Raw genomic sequence first — 22,295 nt, 5'->3', positions numbered from 1 at the left:
TTAAAGCAGACTAAACAGAGCTGGTGTGAATGCAACCTAAATATATCTTCATTAGTCATGAAGATGGAGCAGTAATAGCAAATAAAAAAAAAATATTGATATCACAGAAAATTTGAACGATAAAGAAAAGAAAGCCGTCCAGGAAAGTACAGTAACACAAGTAAAAACTCCTGACGTGTTTGGTGATTCTTCGTTTAGTTCTGGGTCTGCATAGCCGGATCCAACCATGGACACAGAAACTCCCCAGAGACCTGACAGAGCCAGGTCTCGCCAAGCAGTCACCAGGAGTGAGCCGGCACCTAACCAAATACCCAGTCCTGGACACCGAGAACTACCAACTTACCAGCGGGCAGAGGCACCTGCAGGGAGCTTTGTTTTATTTTTCTAACTTTACAATGGTTTTGTTTTTATGGCTGTTGCATATTATTTGCATCCCCCTTTACAAATCAACAACAGTTTCTTGCATAGACTGTGGATGATGACAACCCAGGTGAAGCAACAGACAGCCAGAACGCTCACATGTTGCAGCTTTATAGTTAGATTACATGAAATATTTTACTTTACAGGCTACGTATGTAAAGTATGTATACATAGTGTTCCTGTAAACTATATTTTATGGTTTAATGTAACCATAAAAACAATTACATTAGCAAAGTAACTATGTGTTTGTCGGCCTAGGTTTCTCATTAAAATTTCAACCAAGCAGTTGAAGGTGGGCCAGTCTCTCAGGAATTCCCGGACCATCCCCCCCTCCCAGTCTGCCTCTGGAAAGGAATGATATGGTAAATGAACAGACTGTGTGGAAAAGGCTGATGGAAAACTTTGAGCAGCTGATAACTGAGTACAATGAGAGAGAGAGGAGGACAGATGGAGCATCAGGAAGTATGAAGGAAGATGAAGGAAGATGAAGTCGGGGCAGCTTTGGGGAGGGCAGTTTGTTCTGGACAGTGAGAGATGATGTATGATTGGAGGAGTGTGCTACTCATTTTCAAGAACAAGGAGCATGAACAGAGTTGTAACTTTAAATTGATAAAATTGATGAACTACCCGATAAAGCTTTGGAAAAGCAAGGCTAAGACAAGAGGTTCAGATCAGTACAATTGAATTAATTTTATTATTAGAGATGACAAGTGTAATGGGCCTAATCCCGTTCAACTGGAAGTTAAAACTGCACTATTTTTTTTCTATTTTTCTTTCTTCGTTAAGTTCAGCTTACTGTAACTGTAATTCTGTAATAAGAAATCTTCTAAGATAGCTTTTGTAACCAAATTTAAACTGAAAGCTCCAAATGCGTCCATCAGATCTCTGTACAAATTATTCATGATCAACAGATGTTTCTTTTTTTGACAAAAATTATATGCATTTCAAAGTGAAACTTGAATTTTGCAAAAATAATGACAATTTAACAAAAATGTTTAACATAAGATGAATGAGTGCATACATATTCACCCATATTAAACATTTATTTAGGATGACATAGTCATGGCTACAAACGTAAAATTGACCCAGAGATCAAAAAGACTTAACCGGGTTATATTATACTAATCAATCATTAACATTTTAACAGCAGCAAAAACTCAAAATGGCAACATGAGCTTCACCGTTATTAGTAATGAAATTAGATAATTACCTTTCCAAAAATAAGTTCAGGAACGTGACATTTCTCGTTCTCGGTAGGGTTGTTTCACTCCTGTGGGTTGTAAAAAAAAATAAAAAAAAATTCTGATATATTTTCTGCATATTAGGAAAACAGGTTTTATGCATGTGGAGAAGCAAACATCTGGATGTCTAGCATGTATAGGGACTTATTGTGATCTGGCATCATGTAACCTTTTCTTAATGAGTTTTTTGGACCTAAACAGAGTCGATCACTCTACCATCAGGGATGTCATTGTCTCCTTGTTTCTCTCACAGGTTTAAAAGAGCAAAGAGGAGCTTTTTAGGCTGTCTACATGGGAGTCAAAGCTGGCCAGCAACAAAGTAAATCAATACAATTTGTTGATTCAACCCACTTTGCTAAATGAATGACCTCCTATAGACTGAAAGTGAAAGTGTGGGGTGCATGTATATTCAGCTCTCTCCTCCAGAATATATATATATATATATATATATATATATATAAGAAACAGTTTGTAAAAAAAAGCTGCACAATTTTGGGGTACCTGTCCACCAACCAGAGACTGAGGTTTTTGTCTGTCCTACAAAATAAATCCAAATCACTTAGATGGGATGAGAGCATTCGTAAATATAGAGCAGTGACTTAAATATGTTAGCGGAGGCCACCGAGATGTTGGATTTGATTTTTGGTTCTGGAACTTGGTGTGTACTTTGACGAACGCCGTACGCTGGCTTCTGTTACTGTCCGTTGGCACGGTCACTGTTTGCTTGTGATTCTGAAAGTAAGCAATGCTGACCGCCAGCTCCTCTCTGTGGCCAAATGTTACGTTTAAGCAGTTTTTTTTTTTTTTTTTTTGTTTTGTTTTCAAATACAGCATATGTTAAAAAGAAAAACAATAAAAAAAATTAAAAAAACAACTCTGACATTAAATGAGACTCATGTTAATACTAAGTGTTTGCTTGTGATTCTGAAGGCGAAGCCCCGGCCAAGTCAGCCGAATAAACATAACCAAAATCTCTACCGCTGTGTGTGTGTCCGATTCCTGCCTCAAACTTCTTTCCGATGACAACCCTAAAAAAACACAACGTGGCGTCTTCGGAAGTAGCGAGGTGTCATCTCTCACGGACAGGGTTACATGAACATTATTGAAATGCATTTGTAACTCGCAGATTAGAATTGAAATGTTCTTTCTTGGTGGCTAAATAATTAAGGACTTTCAAGAATAAAATGAGTTCTGTTCATTAAACTGAACTGAAATAAATGTTAGAGCTCAGATGCAAGCTATGTTTCAGCATAGCTATTTCACCTTCGTCGGCATATATTTACAGATATTTCCTTTCTAATCTACAACCAAAAATGTGAAGTTATAAAAAAAAGTCTCTGCTCCTTTATAGAGGCATTAGCAACAACTTATTTGGAACAGTTTTCCAGTGCATGCTTTAATAAATCTGTGAAAAGTTACTATTAGATATTACTATTAGAAAGATATGCTAGTGATCTATTTGAAGCCTAAACAAGAGAAAAATGTAATGTCATCCAAGCAATACATCTGCTTTTTAAAACCTAAAACTTTTACCCAAAACTTGTTTCAGCTCCGCAGATAATTTTTCAAACAACGTTGGCAAATACATGTTATCTGATTTTGCACATGACTTACCAGAACCAATAGTCTAGCCTGGTGACATTTAAAAGCTTTAGCTGTTTAAATGCCAACAAATTTACATGAGACAAAACGTGATCTTTCAGAGACTACTGGACCCAAGGCTTTACTTAACTCAAGGTATTTATCTCATATTTGCTGGAAAAGCAACCTATAACAGTATACACCTTACATAATTTTAATATCCCCTCTATCCCCTGAAGTGACTGAATTGCTTGGCAAAAAATTGTATGAGAACTACATTTTCTATTTTACAGGGGCCTTTAAGTAAAAGTGGTAACTTTGGTAAAAGAGTAAATTTATGTAAAAACAGATTTTGACACCGACTCTGAAATATCCAGCACATTATTACTATTATTAATGCAAAAGCACACAACTCGTGGTACATGAAGATGTACGACATTTTCTTTGAAGACCATATTTACATTTTTATACATAAATGTGTGGAGTAGAGAAATGGGATACTAACAAGCTTTTGAAATGTGGTACGATAACAATTGTCAGTTAAACCGGGTTCGAAGGGTTTAAAATGGAGCTTATAAATTTGGGCAGCGACAATAAAAATGTACCCTCTTTTCTGTACCTGTCATAGCGACTTTCATTTACAGCAAATAATTGCTATTCAGATGTTGCACTAAATAATTTCCATGACCAGCAAAGGCAGAGCAGAAAGCCTCGCCTGGCCTCTAACACATATTTGCCTCATTTTACTCTTAGAAGTCGGCATAAATATTTATGACAGTATTTGAATAATGTGAAATGAAATGACAAAATGTCATTTGGAAAGGAGAGAAGTAGAATAGGAGGAAGGTTAGAAAGTGGAAGCAGCTGAAGTGAGGGAGTCTTCGAAACATTCAACACGGGACCTCGGGGGTTGAGTTGTTAGTGCAAAGCAGTAAAAAAAATGAGTTATCCTCATACTTTGAACTCTCACGCATGAAGATAAAGAATCTTGGATGTAGCATTTCTGCAATGTTTTGTGTAGTTGATGTGGCATTTGCATTTTGGTTCATCAACAATTTGTGGTATTTGAAATGGAATAAACATGCTTGCTCTGTTTTTCCAAATGATGTTACACTCTGATCTCTAAATGTTTTCACCTGAGCAGAGGAGACTGCTGAATATAAAACTGATGGCAAAAACATAAAAACTGTTGGCAAATGAGGCATGGAAGAGCAAAAGACATGGAAAACGAGATGAGGTGTTTGTATAGGAATAGGATTGTAGTTTTCAAAGCAAGAGGGCTTCATGGAAAACGTCTTATTCTGTGTCTGTACTTACCTCTGCACTTTGGAAGGCTTTTGGGAAGGTGTATCAAGCACTTTTTTTTTTCTTTTTATGTTGAATTAACCAGGGTTTAAAACAGCAATCATTTGATCTGGATAAATTAGGATTGGTGTCTATAAGAGATGTGTGATGAAAATTGTAGATTAAAGCAGCTGCAGATGTTGTACGAGTTATGATTAATCCAGACAAAATTTCTTCGTCCTTTCCGGGAGTATAGTTAACAGACATTTTAATTGTTCATTCACCCAAATCTCATTAATAATTACTTTTTTTTTTTTTGGTCGGCAGTATTTGTATTATGCTTGGATTTGTTTTGTAATTAGTAAAAACTAATTTAGGAGTGACTGTTAAAACAGTCAAACTGTAAACTGATGGGCAAAATGAGCTGAAATGGAAGTCGGTGTATTAATTGTGGAAATTAATTAATTAGCAACAAGTGTAAATAAATTTTTTATTGCAGCAGTTTGAATGTTTATTTGGATTTTTTATTATTTTTTTTTAATTAACCAGCTGTTGCTATGCTTCTGAACAGCATAAGAACAGCCTTAGTTTAAAATAAGTCTTATTTGAAAGGGAGCCATTCAAGGCTTTCAGGCCTTCAGGGGTCAGATTATTTACACAGCATATCCTATACATCCTTCACCAGGGGTAGACAATATTGGCTCCAGTACTGTTTTTCTTCGTGTTTGTCTTTTTCATTTTGTCCCACCTTTTGAAAGTCCTGCATAATCTGCTCCCGCAACAGATAGTGGAAATTTCCATGTTAACAAAAGCTTTGATTTCACAAAAGGTCTGCATCTGAGAAAATAACCTGTGTAAATAAGAAATGAGGTGGGGATGTGCTTTAAATTGGATAAAATAATGCCAGAGTATGGGTAGGCACACACACATAAATTAGGGTAATTCAGAGAACTTAGTTATGTTTACTACGTAGGAGGAAGCCAGAGTATACAGAGAGAGCCAATGAATGCATAAGCAGACCATACAAAATACATGCAGAAGGATTTGAACCTATGATCTACTTGCTTCAAGACAACAGTGCTACCAACCATGCCACTGAGCAGTAGAAATATATATATATATCTCTAAAATAGGCTGTTCCTTTTTTCAGCTATGAACACGGTCTGATTTCAAAAGCTACTGTCCAAACTACAGACGAATCTTATGAATGAACCCATGAGCAATAATAGGATACATAATAGTACAGTGTCTTATGAAAGGGTAGTCCTGCAAGCAAGTTTTTTTTTTCTTTTTCCTTTCTTGTCCTTGTTAATTTAAATAGGGCCATTGTGCTTCTCTTCTGGAAGGGATAAAATTAGCTGCTGACTTTAACTTCTTCAGAAAAGAGATAACAATAAAAGCGCTCAGAAAGAGCACCTCCTGTGATAAGGCTAACAGCTGCTGAGACGGTGGCCAAAGTCAAAGTGGAATTCTTCTACAGGGCTCCTAATCTGAAAAAAGTGAGGAGCAGTAAGGAGGTGAACTATTTTCAGTTCCAGATAAGCAAGTCAAAAAAGCAGGATATGGAGAATGTTTGTATTTCAAGACCTTATTCCCTGCCCATTGTCTCTTTATCAGTTCATTAGTCCTATGTGTCCATTAGTGACTTCATTCGTCAATACATTCTATCTTATGGGGAACTACAGTACTATGGCTATGTACATTGCTCTCAAACAGTGAACAGTCTAAATGGTCCAAAGCATCATTGGAATCTCAAGAAGAGTTTTCAGATGTGTGTGCGTGTGCGTGTGTGAGTGTGTGTGTACTTGTCTAGCTATGCTATTTAGGACCATTCCTGGCATATTTTTACTATCCCTCTGAAAAGTGGTGGATCTTATGGGAACCAAAGACAGCCTGGTCCTAATATGATGGTACATTTTGTTTAGGCCAGGTGTTATGTTTAGAGATATGATGTGAATTAGGCTTCGCTTGACGTTGGGGACTTTACAGATTTCCAGATTCCTCTTGTTCCGAATAATGCCCTTACATTGAGATTACTGTTGCATAATGGTGATGTTCTGCATCATGACTTGAGTGCCTTTGAATGGTCAAGCAAGTACCAGAGAGTAAATAATGTCTTCAGTTTCACTTTTATTTCCAAGCATCTAGCCTCTTGAGGTGAGCGAATGACCTGCATAGCATAGTGTTAGATTTAAGGATGAGTCATTGTAAAGACATCGGGGAGGACTAGACTGGAAAAAATGCCTATGATCTATTTTAGTGTGTTGACATTCTACAGCAGGGGCCCCCAAACTTTTTCCTGTGAGGGCCACACGCTCAGCCTGCCAGAGCGTCACCTGCTGTTGCATATGGTGCTGAGCGCCTCCGATGGCGAAACCCAAACATTGTTAAATCTAATAAATTCTAACGCTAGTTTCTGGCTGTGAGTGATCATCACAAAAACAAAATGGGGGGGCTACTAGTTTCATGACTCACTTTCATAGTGCCACAAATGACTACTGTCTTGTAGTCAGTACTCAGACATTGAGTATGCCAGCCTGATTGCAATGTGTGATACTCAGTCAATCAAGTCATGAAAATGGGTTGCCACTGATGATCATGGGTGTTTTTGAATCATTTCATGCTGTTTTCAATTAAACTTATTGCTATATCTGCTCTTGTCAGGAAATTGAAACTTTTTCTTCTATATTTAGCATTTACATAACAGATGTGATCCATGTGTATTTGCCGAAGTGGGGATTAACTTCAAGTCGCATCCACTCATGTCACTTTCTTTGCTGTGCTTTGTGCTTGTTCTTTATTCTGACATGCAAAGTAAGATTTCTTTTTCTTATCCTTATCAGTCATTAGAGTTTTTTTTTCTAAACTGAGTGAGCAGATGGCTTATTGTGATTCTAGTTGCCTAAAATAATTAGATTTCAGTTATACTGCAACATCCCACCAGGCTGAATAAAGTGTTGACCGTTGTTGATGGGGATGCTGTCCATCTGCTTTTGTGCATCTTCTGACCTGCCTTCTGCAGGACAAAGACGCATTTTTTCACTGTTTTTTGTTGCATTCTAGGATACAAAGGTACCTTGCTGATGACTTGTCTTCGGAGTCTTCATACTTTATGTTTATGTTCTTCCATTAATGCCATTACATAATTAGTAAACACAAACATAACCCTTTAGAGCAGGGGTGCCCAAAGTCGGTCCTCGAGGGCCGGCATCCTGCATGTTTTAGTTCTCTCCCTGGTTTAACCCACTTGGATCAAATGATGACTCGTTAGAAGCCCTAAGAGGAACATTGACTTGCTGAAAAGGTTGTTACTACCACCAGGGAGAGAACTAAAACATGCAGGATGCCGGCCCTCGAGGACCGACTTTGGACACCCCTGCTTTAGAGGATAACATAGACTTAATTAATAACCCCAAATTTACAGCAAAGGAATGTGAAGATACTGATGCATTACAGCATGCTGTGTACAAATGTCCATCTGCAAATGCTTACTAAAGCAGAATACTAAAAGCTTTAACTTCAAAGTGGTTTCTCAACTTTTGACAGTAAAACTGGTTGATGCTCCCTCTACTTCTGAACTGCCAGTAGGTGTTAATTGTTCTCATTTATCTTTAAACAGTCTGTGAATTCACTTTTTTTTTCATGTGTGTTGTTTTTTTCTTTTTTTCAAGGGTCAAAACATGTAAAGTCCCCAGTGGTTTTGATATTAGACCTTTTCTCTCCATCTTTTTGCCTGAGTCCTCAAAGAGTCTCTCTTTTTCAACGCCAACATAAAGTCAGTCTCCAGAGCTTTTCTTCACTTTCCCTTTGAAAGAGATCTGGGTATATTTCTCCTTTTTCAGCCTCTGTAATTAATGGTGGGTGTTAACACGTATTAGTACGGGTTACAAAATTGGTAGCAATTTAGATTTCACTATCATCTCATGATTAACCACAACAGTCATGTGAATGAAAAAGGACATTTCATTAGACATTTTGTTGAAAAAAAAAAAAAAATCTGTGGCTAATTATATTTCTATTTATGTCTGTACTGGACTGACTGAATTACAGATAGCATCAAATTAACCATCCTTAACTCATCAAAGCTATAGCATGTAATTAATCTGAAAAAAATCAAGCTCATCCACCTCCTCCCGGTGCTCCTATTGCCATCTGCAGAAATGCACTGCTCTCTGTCAGTTGTAATATTGTGCTGGACAGGAAGTAGGTGTAGCGAAGCAGAGAGATTTTAAATTACTTTGTGCCCATACTAGATTAATTAGTCCTTACAGTGTTTTGTCTCAAGGCCTCAGCCCGCTTTATCGATATCACAATGACGTCCACTCATAGGTCAACATTTGGGATCACAGCTAACTAAACTTATGAGGTTTAAATAGGGCAAACCTTCAAAATGCAGGTCAATAATGTGTTAATTGCATGCATGTAATATGGTATGATTGTGTGTAATTGTAGCCATTTTAAGGCGGAATAAACATACATGTGTCCCAACCTATTTCTCACTTGAAATTGTGTTGGATTATTAAATTTTACAGACTATTTCCCTTTTTGCAGTTTATTTTATGCTACTGGAATCTCTATCTTTAAATGTCCAAATGAAAAACAAACAAATATTTGTTTTCTCATATGACTGCACCTCATTAACTCCTAGCAACTTTTTGACCAGTTAAGAATTAAGTAAATATCAGTTATTGGCTAATTATGGATTAAATGCAAAACAAGTAATTTAGGAATAAACTTCTAATGACCCATTTAATAATTAGGATCTCCCAAATGATATGATAAATGTAGCAGAACTTATTGCTATAGTTAAGTTACTCAGTGTCTTAATAATTAATCATTGGCAGACATCTTGCTGGGTTGTTTTTTTTCGTAGGTCAGCCAGGGAGCTTGAAATTATTATGATCGTAGCTAATACAGTTCTATATAATCATGAATAATTCAGTTGGATAACTTGAGAAGGGTATCTATCAACTCCTCCTGCAGTCTGTCTTGTCTTGGTTTCGCTGTCATTTATAAAATCATCAGACACCCATTGTAACCACAATTGCCTACTAACAAACAATATTTAGTTCCTACCACAAAGTTGAGTTAAATTAATAAAACACTGTTTGCTTCCCTATGTGACATGTTAATTAGAGTTTCTAAATATGGATGATCTTACCAAATGCAGTAAATTCTCTCCAGTACTGCTCTGATGCTGCTCAGCAGCCTGAAAAGAGTAGCACATTATTTTGCCGTACAAAGAGAGAATGACGGGGAGACACAAAAAGGGAGAAAACTCATGACTGGATTAAAATATGTGCATTAAATATATTGTAATTCTTTGCTTCCATTTGCTGTTTCACAGTTATTTCACTCCACTGCTCTAAGCAAGCCACCACACATTTTAATGGTTTATTAAAACAGATGTTTATTTCCGTAAATTAAATATTCAAGAGACATGAGATAATGAATTATCACCTTATTTTTAATTTTAATATAACTACTAAATTTTACCAAGAAAAGGTCTGCCTTTTCCTTGGTATTTCTCTTTCCCTTACCCACACATCCTCTTTAATTCAGCTGGTGTAGAGCTGGCTGCCTGTCCTGAATGTAAAAGACTACTGAGCTATTTCTTCTCAGAGCTCAAACACAAGAAGAGTCTTTTTTTTTTTACTTTGTAATGCAATCAGTGGCGTCCCCAGTAAATCTTCATAGGGATAACCAAATGGGGCCAGTGAACATTTTAGGGAGACACACGCATAGTTTTTATGAACTTATCATTCATTATAAGAGGTCATGGTATTCTCTGGGGGGCAGTGGCCACAGCTCTCCCTGCCCACTGACTCCACTGAATATCGATTTTTGTTGTACATACCTTTAGCAAATTATTAGTGAACATTTGCCATTTTAACCAATAAGTACACAAGCAGTGGTTACAGTGATCTAAGTGATGAAATGCCTTCTTGCCCGTAGAGCCAGCAACATCTCTTCCGCACGCAGACACTGATTGTGTGTCTGTGTAGGACTGGCACACTGCTGTTTCAAGGAGCTCTTTGGGAACAATTATCTCACACAAACAGAGATTGCCTCATTCTATATAAAATAACACAAAGTGTGCATTGAATAATGTCCAAAAAGTTTTTGTTCTGTTTTATTGTGGTTGTCAATCACTACAAGTACAGAATTATATTGATATCTTTTTGTTCATTTTTATTAAAATGTAAAAATTTGCAAATACTAGGAATAAAATCAAAAGATTTATACACACACACACACACACACGCACGCATACACACACACACACAGGTGTGTGAAACTTGGATCTGTTGAGTTTATAAGTGCAATAAATATTATATAATTTCAGTCATCTATAGAATCTTTGAAGAAATGTTACCTCTTCGGGCCTCTTTTAATTACAATTTTAACAAGCTGAATGTTATTATTGTTATGTTATTGTTCTGACTCTTATTACTTTCAGAGCAATAAGAATGGTAAAATAGAAAAACCCCCTCTTATTTTACTCTCAGACTTTGCTCAATTTACATTTTGCTGTTAAGATGTTTTTGTAAGTTTTCAGCTTTCAAGGTTTTAAAAGATGTGTCTCACTGACGCGTCTTTTAAGGTAAATATGCTGTAATAATGTGTTTCCCTTTCAGAGTGTAAATTAACACAATATAGAAGTAAAGAGTGCTATTTATCTGTGATGTTTCATATTAAAGGGATCAACAAGCACTTAAATCGCAAGTCATTATGCTCAGGTAGTAAATTGCACTTATATTGAATAATAATTTGCTAAATTAAAGTAAAGCTCAAGGAGCTGAAGCAGTATATAATTGCTTGGTAATCAATCTTTTTAGAAATTTTACTGGAACAGTCATTGATGAATGGACTAGATTTATTTTTGTATGCATTTTTTTTCATACTTCAGTCATTCAGATCATGAGGCAAACTATAATATTGGACACAGATGACCTAACAAATGACATGACAAACTAATGCCATTTTTTTTTATAAAGTTCAGTACAATTTCACTTGATACCCCTAGACTTAATTACTATCTCACAAAAGAGTCAATAAATCACTTAAGTTGACATGTAGAGTACCTGACAACATGAAGCAGGCTGAAAGGTTTCAAAAAACGCACTTAACGTATGACCGAAGAAAATTCAAGAACAAAACAGCCATTGACTTCTGAACAGGCTTGCATAGCCATTTTAAGGCTTTTGATTCTAAAGACATTTTGAAAATATTGACTGAATCGACATGAGAAAAGAAAATGCACCTAACTATCTTTCAGAAAGCTGTTATGTCATGTTTATGACAGTGTAATATCAGCCTTATGCACATCTCTTCAACTAAAGTATTACCAAAAATATAAACTGGACTATTATCATCAACTTGAAATGAAGGTGGTATGTGCCATATTCAACTTAAAAGCAGAATTATAACCATGACCAGGACATTTTATTAAACCAGCACATTTTAAAAACTTATTGTAGTAGTAATTTGATAAAGGTAAAGTTTTTTTTTTTGTTTTTTGTCTCCCTAGGGGATCCAGTTCAATGATAACATGTACATTTGATGTGTATGAAACTCCAGGGTGCTGACATGTTGGAGTAACTCTGTCAAACTGAGTAAAATAATTGGTCCCTCAGAAATCAGACTGTTGCCAACCCCTTAATAAATCACATACAACCTTTTGTGGTATTTTTTTGAGTTTACTATCACACACAGATGTCCCTTTACATCACACGTATTGTACTGGGTGTAATAACATAGTGGTATTGCATGTTTTTTTCTTTTATCATACTCTAATAGAGACTGATGACAGTTCATAATAAAGTTGTTCTTCAGTAAACATAAAAGCTAAGAGTAATGAACCACATAGTGTTTTTATAATGATTTATGGCTCACAGTAACTATTAATGTTTTTTGCATGAAAGATCCCTTAAGACTTGTTCATACAGAAGCTTTGTAACACACACACACACACACACACAAAAAAACTTTATCCTGAACAGCTGTCTTTTGTGTAAAATAATGGCCTACAAATTATGGCCTGCCATGTTTAAAACTTAGTCTATCACAATTGTTTATTTGAAGGCTTTTATATTTCATGGGAGTGTGTCTGAAATAAAAATACATTCATCAAAATTAAATTATTAGCAGGTTGTACAAAGTGTAAAATGAATTATTTTCTGCAAAGTGCAGGCACTGTAATTAAGCTAAATTAAAATGTTTGAGGACAAATCTTTAAGATATAGCAAGGTGCATCTCCTGTAAACAGTCATATGTCAAACCATGAAAAAGTCCTGAGGGCTGTATTCAAAGTACTAAATCACTATGTGCCACTAAATGCCTTGCTGCTGAAATGTGCTATACAAATAAAATTTGATTGATTTGTTTGATTGACTGATATATATCCTCGTGGTTAACTATTTAGCTAGTCGGGACAGGTGTTTTTGTAGTGGCTGGATATCTGTTCTGTTTAAGTGAATTTGTTCAAGTGTTTTGACAAGACTGTCAGCTTGACTACTGCTCTATTTAAGAATAACCATCAAAATAAAGTGAGAAAATAAGAGATAATTAACAATAAGCTTTTGAGTTGTATTGAGTGGGCAGAGGAGAAAAGCAACGAGTCACTAAATCATACTGTTATGTTCTGATACCTCTTTTCCAAAACATGTTTTTGACCAAGTTTGCCTTATAAACCTGATAAAATGCATCAAATTTCTGATAAACGTTGACACCTGAATAAGGCTTCCTGGAGCACTGCAAAACTAGTTTAACCATTTTTAGCATTGTTTGAAACTATTATTTCTGGAAGTTATGTGTATGAAACCTCATTATGTGCCTCGTGACGAGCCTGCTCTCTGACTGTGAATGGTAGATCTTGATCGCTTCTCTATGGAGAAGGTTCCTTGAAGAAGAGAAACAATGTGGTATCTGTGACTTCCAGTCAAAAAAATCATATTCCTTTTTGATTGTTTAGTTTTGATGACTCAAACTTACCCATCAAATCTAACATAGTTTTAATGAGTTTATCATGAAGGAGGAGCCATTTGTGAAATCTCTTGGCAGACACTGTGGGTAGTAGTATGAGGAAAATAACACATGGGCATCCTATGTGTGCAAATGCATGTTGAATTCATTTCCATAAATGACAAATGCAAGAGCACCTGTTCCAAAACTAATAAGCAGATATGTTTTTTTATTATATATATATATATATATATATATATATATATATATATATATATATATATATATATATAATTATTTATTTATTCCTTATTCTAGGTGATCAACACTACAAAGTGGTGTTAATTTTGAACAGATGAGCATCTGTATTATGGGCTGATTTCAAATATGCATGAGTCATTCACAATGAGTTTAGGATCATTAAACATGAGTCATACCAAGATGTTGGGTGTACTTAGCTTGCATCGCCTCAGATTTATAGATATAAATCAAGATAAATGGCTGATCCTCCCACATTCATCTGCTAAAGGCGCATTTAAATCGATGCTTATATAAAACGTATCAGGATATTGAAAAAAAAGTTGCATATGAAAGCAAAAATTTTTGTACTGTCTTTTTTGTTAACGTTAAGCAGCAAGATTTTGTTTAAGATCTTATGTTTCGCACAGAGCAGTTGGATTTTCCGATCTTTTTATTTAGTAAAATCAGTTGAAATGCATGAAATAAACAATGTTCTGTGGTGTGCCTGTCAAATGTTGTGCAATATCACAGCTGATTAACAAAGGTTGATTCAAAAACAGCGGACCTTTAATGTTTTTTTGTTTCTAAGCCGTTCAGTTGATCCAGAACGTGAGTAGCAGTGTTCTGGATGAGCTCTGTCTAATTTTTAAGTCTAATCTGTTGCTGTAATCAATTCAGATCCATGAATGAGATCTTGCTGAGACATTAGTCCTTTAATTCTGGAAATGTTCTTCAGATTATAGAAAGCTGTCTTTTTAACTGTGTCAATGTGGCTCTGAAGGTTCAGATCTGAGTTCATCATCACATCCGGATACTGGGCCTGATCGCTAGTTTCTAGCTATAATAACTGAAGCTGAAGCTCTAGATTGTTCCTCTTTAGGTCCAAAGAGAATAGCTTGAGGTTGTTTTTTTTTTCTGTTCAGCTGGAGAAAGGTATGGTACATTCACACATTGATTTGGATGGATGGAGCTGTAAACAAATGAAATGTAGGGATTCAGCTACAAGTCAAGTGATTGACTAGGCTATTTGAAGCAGTTTTACTTTCCTTCTCTGAAGCCAATCAAGACTGTCCTTGGCTTTGTTTGGGTCTACTATGTATCTTGGAAAATCAGACTTGATTCACTTCAGAGTATGGTCAAAAATCTCATGGTACATTCGTCCACACATCCTTCCTCCTTTCATATAAAATCTGGTAGAAGCATATGCTGTAAGACCTCCCACATCCCCCGATAGAGGATATGTCCAATAAAGTTGCTGGGCAATTGAATCTGTGCTCTGTGGTGAGCCTTATTTCTCCTGGGACTCTTCTGCGCTTGTCTTCTGATTACTTGGCTTTAGGTTTATATCAATACACTAAAATCTCTGACACAACCAAGGTTATCAGAACTGCTGAAGTGTTCAAATTAGTTTTAATGATGACATGCTTTTGAAATTAGAGCGTTTTTGCATGTATGTTTGTTGTTTTGATCTAATACTTTCCGATATATCTTGCTACAAAGTAATATGGGTAGCAAATTCCTTCAAGTGGCCCAGTGACCTTTTCGCTTCATGTTGCTAGTTTTCATTCTCAGCTGAAAGTTCAAATATTCGTTAGGCTGAAATTGAAAGAGTATATGGAATACATCAAATATAGGGACTTTTTTTAAAAAACTTTGGCTTTGTAACTTTTGAATTGTGGTCAAATTTATATATCTGTTAAGGTTTCCTGGGAAAAAAAAAGAGTTGGGTAAATGTAATCTATTGTCTCGAGAAGTGACAGTTTACTTTTTTTTATTAGATTTTTTTTGTAGTGGTCAAAAATCTAATAATGCAGCTCTTGGGTACTGTTAACCTTAATGAGCTACATATTCCAAAACATTGATAAATTTGTTTGACTGCAGTATAAAATAAATTAGGACACACAGTTCCTATTTAGACGTTGCAAAGCTCACAGGCAACTTGATGAATAATACAGTAAAAAGAAAAAAAACAACATTTGGCCTTTGACAAAAAAAGAAAACATATTCATCCAAATTAAACAGTTACATGGTATGGCTTGTGTTAATCTACATAACAAAAAAACAAAAAAGTACTGTTTTGACCTGATTGCGAATGACTCGTCTGTACAGCTAATCTGTACAGATCATGTCCACTTGTGGATTCAAACACACTACATAATAGAGATTCAAATTCCAGGATAGGATTTAAATGCTTTTTCACACACCTGATATGTTGTCAAAATCAAATAAAATTGTAATTAAAAGTACTGTGAAAATGTACAAATTATGTTCCTGTTATCTTTTATATAATGTATATTTAATGTGCTATGCATTTCCTATCTATATTTGATCAAACAACGTCTTTAATATCTTCTTAAGGATTAGAGGAGGAGGAATCCTCTGTGGTTTCTGCAGGATTCACAACAAAACACATTTTGAGAAGTGCAGCTAGTTTAAAGCTTTTCAAAAAATGTATATAAAAAGAGACAGGCTAGTTTTTCTGTGGAAAAGTAATGAACAACCTCTTAACAGAGATGATTACTAGGTGTTACATCTTGAATTTATTTCTCTAAAGTCTGATGTCTAAAATCTATTGGTTGTACTTCAAATCTTTTTTTTTAAATCCACATTTAAGCTATATTGAAACAGTTATTTCCAAACAATTATAAATGTTTTGCCATGTAATTACATTTCTTCTGTTCCTTTATTTAAAGGAACAGAAACCTCATGTACTTCGTCCTTTATTGCTCTCTCTGTGCCATTAAATATTAGGTGAAAACTATCTTGTTCTAATGATAATGAAGAGTGACAGTTTATTACAAGTTTGTCACTGGAATGTCTTAATGCTGTCAATCACCATCTTGTACATGCTGCTCACATCCTCTCCTTTGCTCTCTGCAAGGCTACATAGAGTTCCCACACCAGAACCTGTCATGAAAGCTCAGGTTAGTTAGCATAGCCACATATGACAGCAGATAAAAAGTCTTCCTGAAACAACAAGTTCTTTCTCTCCCATTCGCACATTGAGCAACATGTACACGTGCCTAATTGACAGCACCAAGACTCACTTTCTGGCTCTGATTGGTTGTTTCTGACTGGATATGAGGTTGATGCCCCTGTTAACATGATTATTAGATGTCTGCCTTGTTCAAATTTTGGGTAGCACATAATGACTAACTTGGATCTTTCTGATTAATGACAAATGTAAGATCAACAGATGTGCAACAACTTGACGCTTAATGTTACAGTAACCAAGATTGTTTTAAAACAAGAAGCCATAAGACTGCTATGTGTTAATTTACTTTTACACTCAGCGGTGGTGTTTGTCTAGCAAACCAAAAAATATCAAATATAATTTATTTGTAATGGCTATACTGGCACACAATGCGGTGATCACAGCTGAGAGGACAGATGGATGGTCTGATGCTCCCATCATAACACAGAGAGGGACATCATTTATGAAGATTCAGCTAAGCGATAAACAGCCCATAGATAACACTAGCTTCCATAGTTCCCACTTTTCCATTTAATAACTGCACATTTACTGTCTCCGTTATCCCTTTTGCAAGCATTTTGCAGTTGTTTTGAAAACAGCTGTGGTCTACAAATAAAATTTACTGTTACTGTAATCACTGCATGCAAGTAAGCATCACGACGTTTTGCTTACACCGAGCTAACATATTGTGGTGTGTAAAGTCAGACAGTCAGCAATGCACGTTTTGCTTAAATGATCTGCTTGCCGGGGCAAATTTATGTTCTGTAGGAGGAAGTTCACCATGTTCTAATCTATTTGATGTTGCACAGCGAGAACAATGTGGCCATATGTTTCCCATACTAGATAACTATTTGGTCATAATCAGGGTATTTGCACTCTAATACTGAGAACTATTATTAGATTCTCAAATAGCCTAATGCCAGAAATGAAAAGAGGAAATACTCATGGCTGAACTTCAGCATATTTGTTTAAGTTGGGACTAAAACACATCACTTCTTTTTCATTTTCTTGCATGTCTCTTTTTATTTTCTCAATTTGTAACTTGCATAGTTTTCCACACTCTCAGCTACTGAGTCTGCAGTCATAAATCTCAGAGATTTTTTGCAATTGCTTTATGTTTGTTCTTTTATTTGAATGGTAAGGTAAGGTAGTTTTATTTATACAGCACATTCACAGCAACAAGCTGAGCTTACCTCACCTTACCTTTTTTATTACAGAAGGGAGGAAAAAAAATTGGAATGAGGTATGGAAGAGGTCAAATAATAAAACAACAGAATGACAAAGAAGCACAAAGATTAGATCTAAAGTATTAAATTAGTCAGGCAGAAATTTATTTTCTTGTCTTTTCCACTGCAATGTTGCCTGTGTTCACCTATAAAGCAGATGTTTTTGGGAGAAGTTATGGCTCAGTGGGAATAGTATTCATATTGCAATCCAAAAATGATGGGTTTGATTCCAGCTTTTCTTCTGCCAGGGGCACATCGTGTTGATGTGCCCTTGGGCAAGGCAATTAACCCCCAAGTTGTTTACCAATCTGTGTATGAATGTGTGTTTGTGAGTGCAACTGGGAGAAGTGAGCTCTCCAGTAAAACACTTTACGTGGTCAGTATAACTTTAAAGTGCCATATTAATCCAAGTGTGACAATTAACCGAGTTACACTGTTTTCGATCCTTGTTTGGTTTGTGTTTAGCTGGTTCTCTTTAACGTTTATTAGTCTATCTTCATTGCAGTGTTTGGATATAGGTGTCATCACACACAGTCCAGGCGATATGCAGCTCCGTGACGTTTGGATACAACATTGAGCAACATTGTAAGACTGATACAATTACGTAACCGGAAAATAACAGTTAACAAACCATGTGCTTTTAAACACAGATGATCTGTGAACCTTGAGTTGAATTGTAGGAACAAGTCTGTTATGAAATATAATATATTTCATCAAAAATATTGTTAAAATCTTGGTTCTCATTTTTTAAAATCTAGAATTGAGTTCTGTGTCTTTTGTTTGCTTTTGACCCCCAGACGTCCTGTTTCAACTTGTTTATCATTATGTTAAAGCCAGACTTGTCCAAACTGATCAGATACCAGTGAAATGTTTCTGAATTAAAATGACTCCGGATTGTGGCCAATCCACAGACCTCCAGGTTGTGTAACAGCAAGGGCGTAGGTTTGGTCTAAGTTTTGGTGGGGACCTTGACCCCCCCCCCCCGCAGCACAGTGAAATGCCGAAGAGCACCGAACATTTTTGAGAACGGGGGAAACCACATTGGCTTAATAACCCCCTCCCCCCAACCATAACCATATCATACATCTTGTGTATACAACCAGATACAGTCATACTCAGCAGATCAGTTCAAGAACACTTTACTTTTTCCTTTACAAAATTCAGCAAACGTTACAAGTAAGATCAAAAGAAATCCTCTGGATACTCCCTGGTCACTGGCACTCACACTGACAGCCTCCTATAGAGCAAACAAAGCGTAACCTGGTTTGTATTCACACTAGCTTAACTTAATTTAAGACTAACACTTCAAATGCCATATTTACTGAGATAATTTCACAGTATATTTCATATCTGAGAACTAACACCTCACCTGGAGCCCTGAAGCTCCAGCCACCTCTCCATCGTTCTGCTCTGCCCCTTGCTCTGCTGTCTGAGCATCCTATGTGAAAAAATATTACATAATTAACAGACCTATTCTACCTCACATTCAGTGCTGACCTTACTAAACACCGGACTTTACAACAAATGCGTTGCGTGATAGATATCTAACTTATGGGTCCACTCACTGTACTTACAGCCGACGTAGCGAAATAACTTCTAATGTCTGTCCTTTTCTTTTTTGGTGGCGACATGGTCTCGGAGAGTCAGAAGGAGACGCGTGTGCCCAGCTAGCCGCCGCCTTTTGCAGCTAATCAAAGAACGTCCGACGATTCAACTGACTCCCCCCACCCCCACAGCACCGTTCCGACACGGTCTCGGAGGCTCATAATAAATGTCAAACTAAGGAGCTTCCGTTCCGCGCACCGCCTGTTGCTGCTAATCAAAGATCGTAGATCCACGTTCTTTGAGCCAATATGGCAAAAATTGGTCGGGACTTTTTCATATCCCGTGAATATTGGTCGGGACATGTCCCTACCGTCCCTACCCAAACCTACGCCCATGTGTAACAGGTTATGATGTTCCTTATTGTGTCTAAAGAATTATGATGCAATGACAACTGAGAAGTAATATTACATTTTAGTTTGATTTTTATTCCCTCCCTTTTACTTTTGTTCTATCCTCAGAGGAAGAAGAAGAAAAAAAAAAGAAATGGGCCTACGTGTGACTCTAGTTTTAAACAAGAGAAGAGATGTAAGGGATTTGCCTCACTGAGTCTGACATCCTTTGACTGTGAGGGATCCAGCCTCAATAACATAGGTGAAGTAAAGACATGGAGGGCAGTTCAGCCATCCTGGGTATTGGTGGGCGTCAATCCTTTTCTGCCATAAAGCAGAAAGCAGCAATTTTCTTCTTCCATGAGGCACAGACTATACTGCAAATTGCAGAGCCCTTTGTCAAACATTTCTGCCAATGCGCTGCGTGCCAAGGGCAAATTTGCTGCAGACTTTGTTGGTTTCTATTAAACCCTGACAACACATTGCTTTTAAATGGATGGATAGGGTTTGTTTCATTATCATTTTATATATTGTAAAGTATTACTTACCAAAGACACTCACGTATAAGCCTTTTTTTTAATTTTATTTCTTCTTGTCTTTGTTTCAAGAAATGGCACATAAGTGCACATGTATGGTAATGTATGGGATACATTTGGGGAACAGGTTTTATTGTCTTGTAATGTTGTTTAGGTCCATGAAACCCCAATCTAGAAAATGCTGGTATTTTCAGATGTTTGGGGGAAGGTTCCACCTTTAAGATGAGACCATACAAATATCTTGAATCTGCCGCAGTTGTTATGGCAGAAAACTAGTGCAGTGAATTGTTTATTGTACTTTTAGTTTGATACTTGGAGAAGCATGACAAAGATAAATGGATGGGGACAGGTTGAGAACTCTTCCACTGAAAACACCAGTGAGAAAATATTTCACAGATACATACATTATACATTTGTTTAGCTGCCTCTGTGTGTTCATGAAGACATGAAATGAAATACCAATCCTTCAGCAGAGCTGTCCATACACCTGCCTTACTGGATTAGCATCAGACCACATCTATTGAGCTAAATAGCGTTCCAAATTTGAAAATGATGAACTGATAAATGCTTAGATTGGGATGAATGAAAAACTAAATTACTTGTAATAGTAATTAGATGGCTGCTCAACAATGCATGCAATTTTATTCAGGTGTTACTCACTGTAACTTAGAGCCCAAAATCTGGATGATAAGTAACTTGGTAAAAAAAAAAACAAAAAAAAAGAGATCTAACAACTTATTCTGTCACATGTTTCTCATGTAGTTGGCATGATCATGACATCATGAACGTGGCCTGATTATTACATGGCGTCTTTTCTGTTTTTTGTCTTTTTTTTTATTGATGTTGCCTTGAAGTCTCTATTCTACACATCTTTGATTGCCAAACACTTCTGAACTTTTGACAAGTTAAACCACAAACCTTTGATCAGAAAAGGCAGCCAGTGAGTCTTCCTCCAATATTAGAGGACATGGCTTTCTGTCTCTGATGCTAATAGTCTTCCCACATACGAGACACACACACACACGCACACGCACACAAACACAGAAAAATGGTGCAGTATGTTAGACTGTCTGATCATCGGTCCACAGCAGGCCCATGCTTCTTTCTACTCCCGCACTTTTTTACATACAGATGATTTTCCTGGATGTGGTGGAAGAGCATCATTCTCTTCCACCACTGGACTACCAGTGGCAGTGTTACTGAAGGCACCTTTGCTTGTTGGAAGGTGCTGCTGTTTCTAGCAGAGTCAAGCTTCAGAGGACAGTGGTAAACACCTGATTGCTGGTGAACAAGTCTTCTTTTTTTAATTACTTCTGGCTCATCAAGTTGGATTTTATGTTCTTGCCCTAAACTTGTCTTTGGCTTGATAGGGCCCCTTGTTTCTCTGAACTCCTTCACTGTGGCTGCTCTTTCTAGCTCTTGCAGGGCTTTAGAAAGGGTGGTGGGAGAGTGGAAGATTATAAGTACCAGAAAGAAAGGCTCACAGACATCCATCTGTGTATAATTGCTCTATAAATCATGTTTCACTTAGTGATAAATTTCCTCAGATTAATTGACGTTTCCATATCCTAATTTTGCTGAGTGGGTCACTAAGTTTAATCTGTGCTAAACTCTTCTTCCCTAATCACCTGTGCAGTGACGTACCAGCCACCAAAATGTGTGAAAGATTTTGAGAGTGGGGTTGCTGATTTATTGGAGAGAGTTGTTGTTCTTGATCACAGCCCGGGTGAAAGATGTTTTTGCTCTGTCTCTTTTCATGTCTGGGCTGCTTTCAAACATTCAGTTAAGCAACTTCTTATCAAAAAGAACAATTTTGATCAAAATTACCTCTCTAGCAGTTAATACGTCTTGAAAGAGAAGGTACATGTCTGCAGTTGCTTTCATTCAAAACTCAA

General features: G+C 36.6%; 2 long non-coding RNA genes across 2 annotated transcripts in view; one reads left to right on the top strand and one right to left on the bottom strand.

Moving 5' to 3' along the window:
- LOC148155792 (uncharacterized) overlaps positions 1 to 22,295 on the top strand; it is a 104,757-nt gene that overhangs the window by 54,938 nt on the left and 27,524 nt on the right. The window lies entirely within an intron of this gene.
- Positions 19,054 to 19,955, bottom strand: LOC148155793 (uncharacterized). Its single transcript, XR_015765149.1, has 2 exons — positions 19,300 to 19,955; positions 19,054 to 19,167 (listed from the first exon to the last, which is right to left on the bottom strand). It is a non-coding gene; the product is annotated as an uncharacterized LOC148155793 (long non-coding RNA).

This window comes from Poecilia mexicana, unplaced genomic scaffold (assembly GCF_051168715.1).
Source record: "Poecilia mexicana isolate PSO_F unplaced genomic scaffold, ASM5116871v1 scaffold_13, whole genome shotgun sequence".
In the NCBI taxonomy this organism is placed as follows: domain Eukaryota; kingdom Metazoa; phylum Chordata; class Actinopteri; order Cyprinodontiformes; family Poeciliidae; genus Poecilia; species Poecilia mexicana.
The sequence above is the reverse complement of the archived record's forward strand: the minus strand, read 5'-3'. Positions and strand labels throughout refer to the sequence as shown.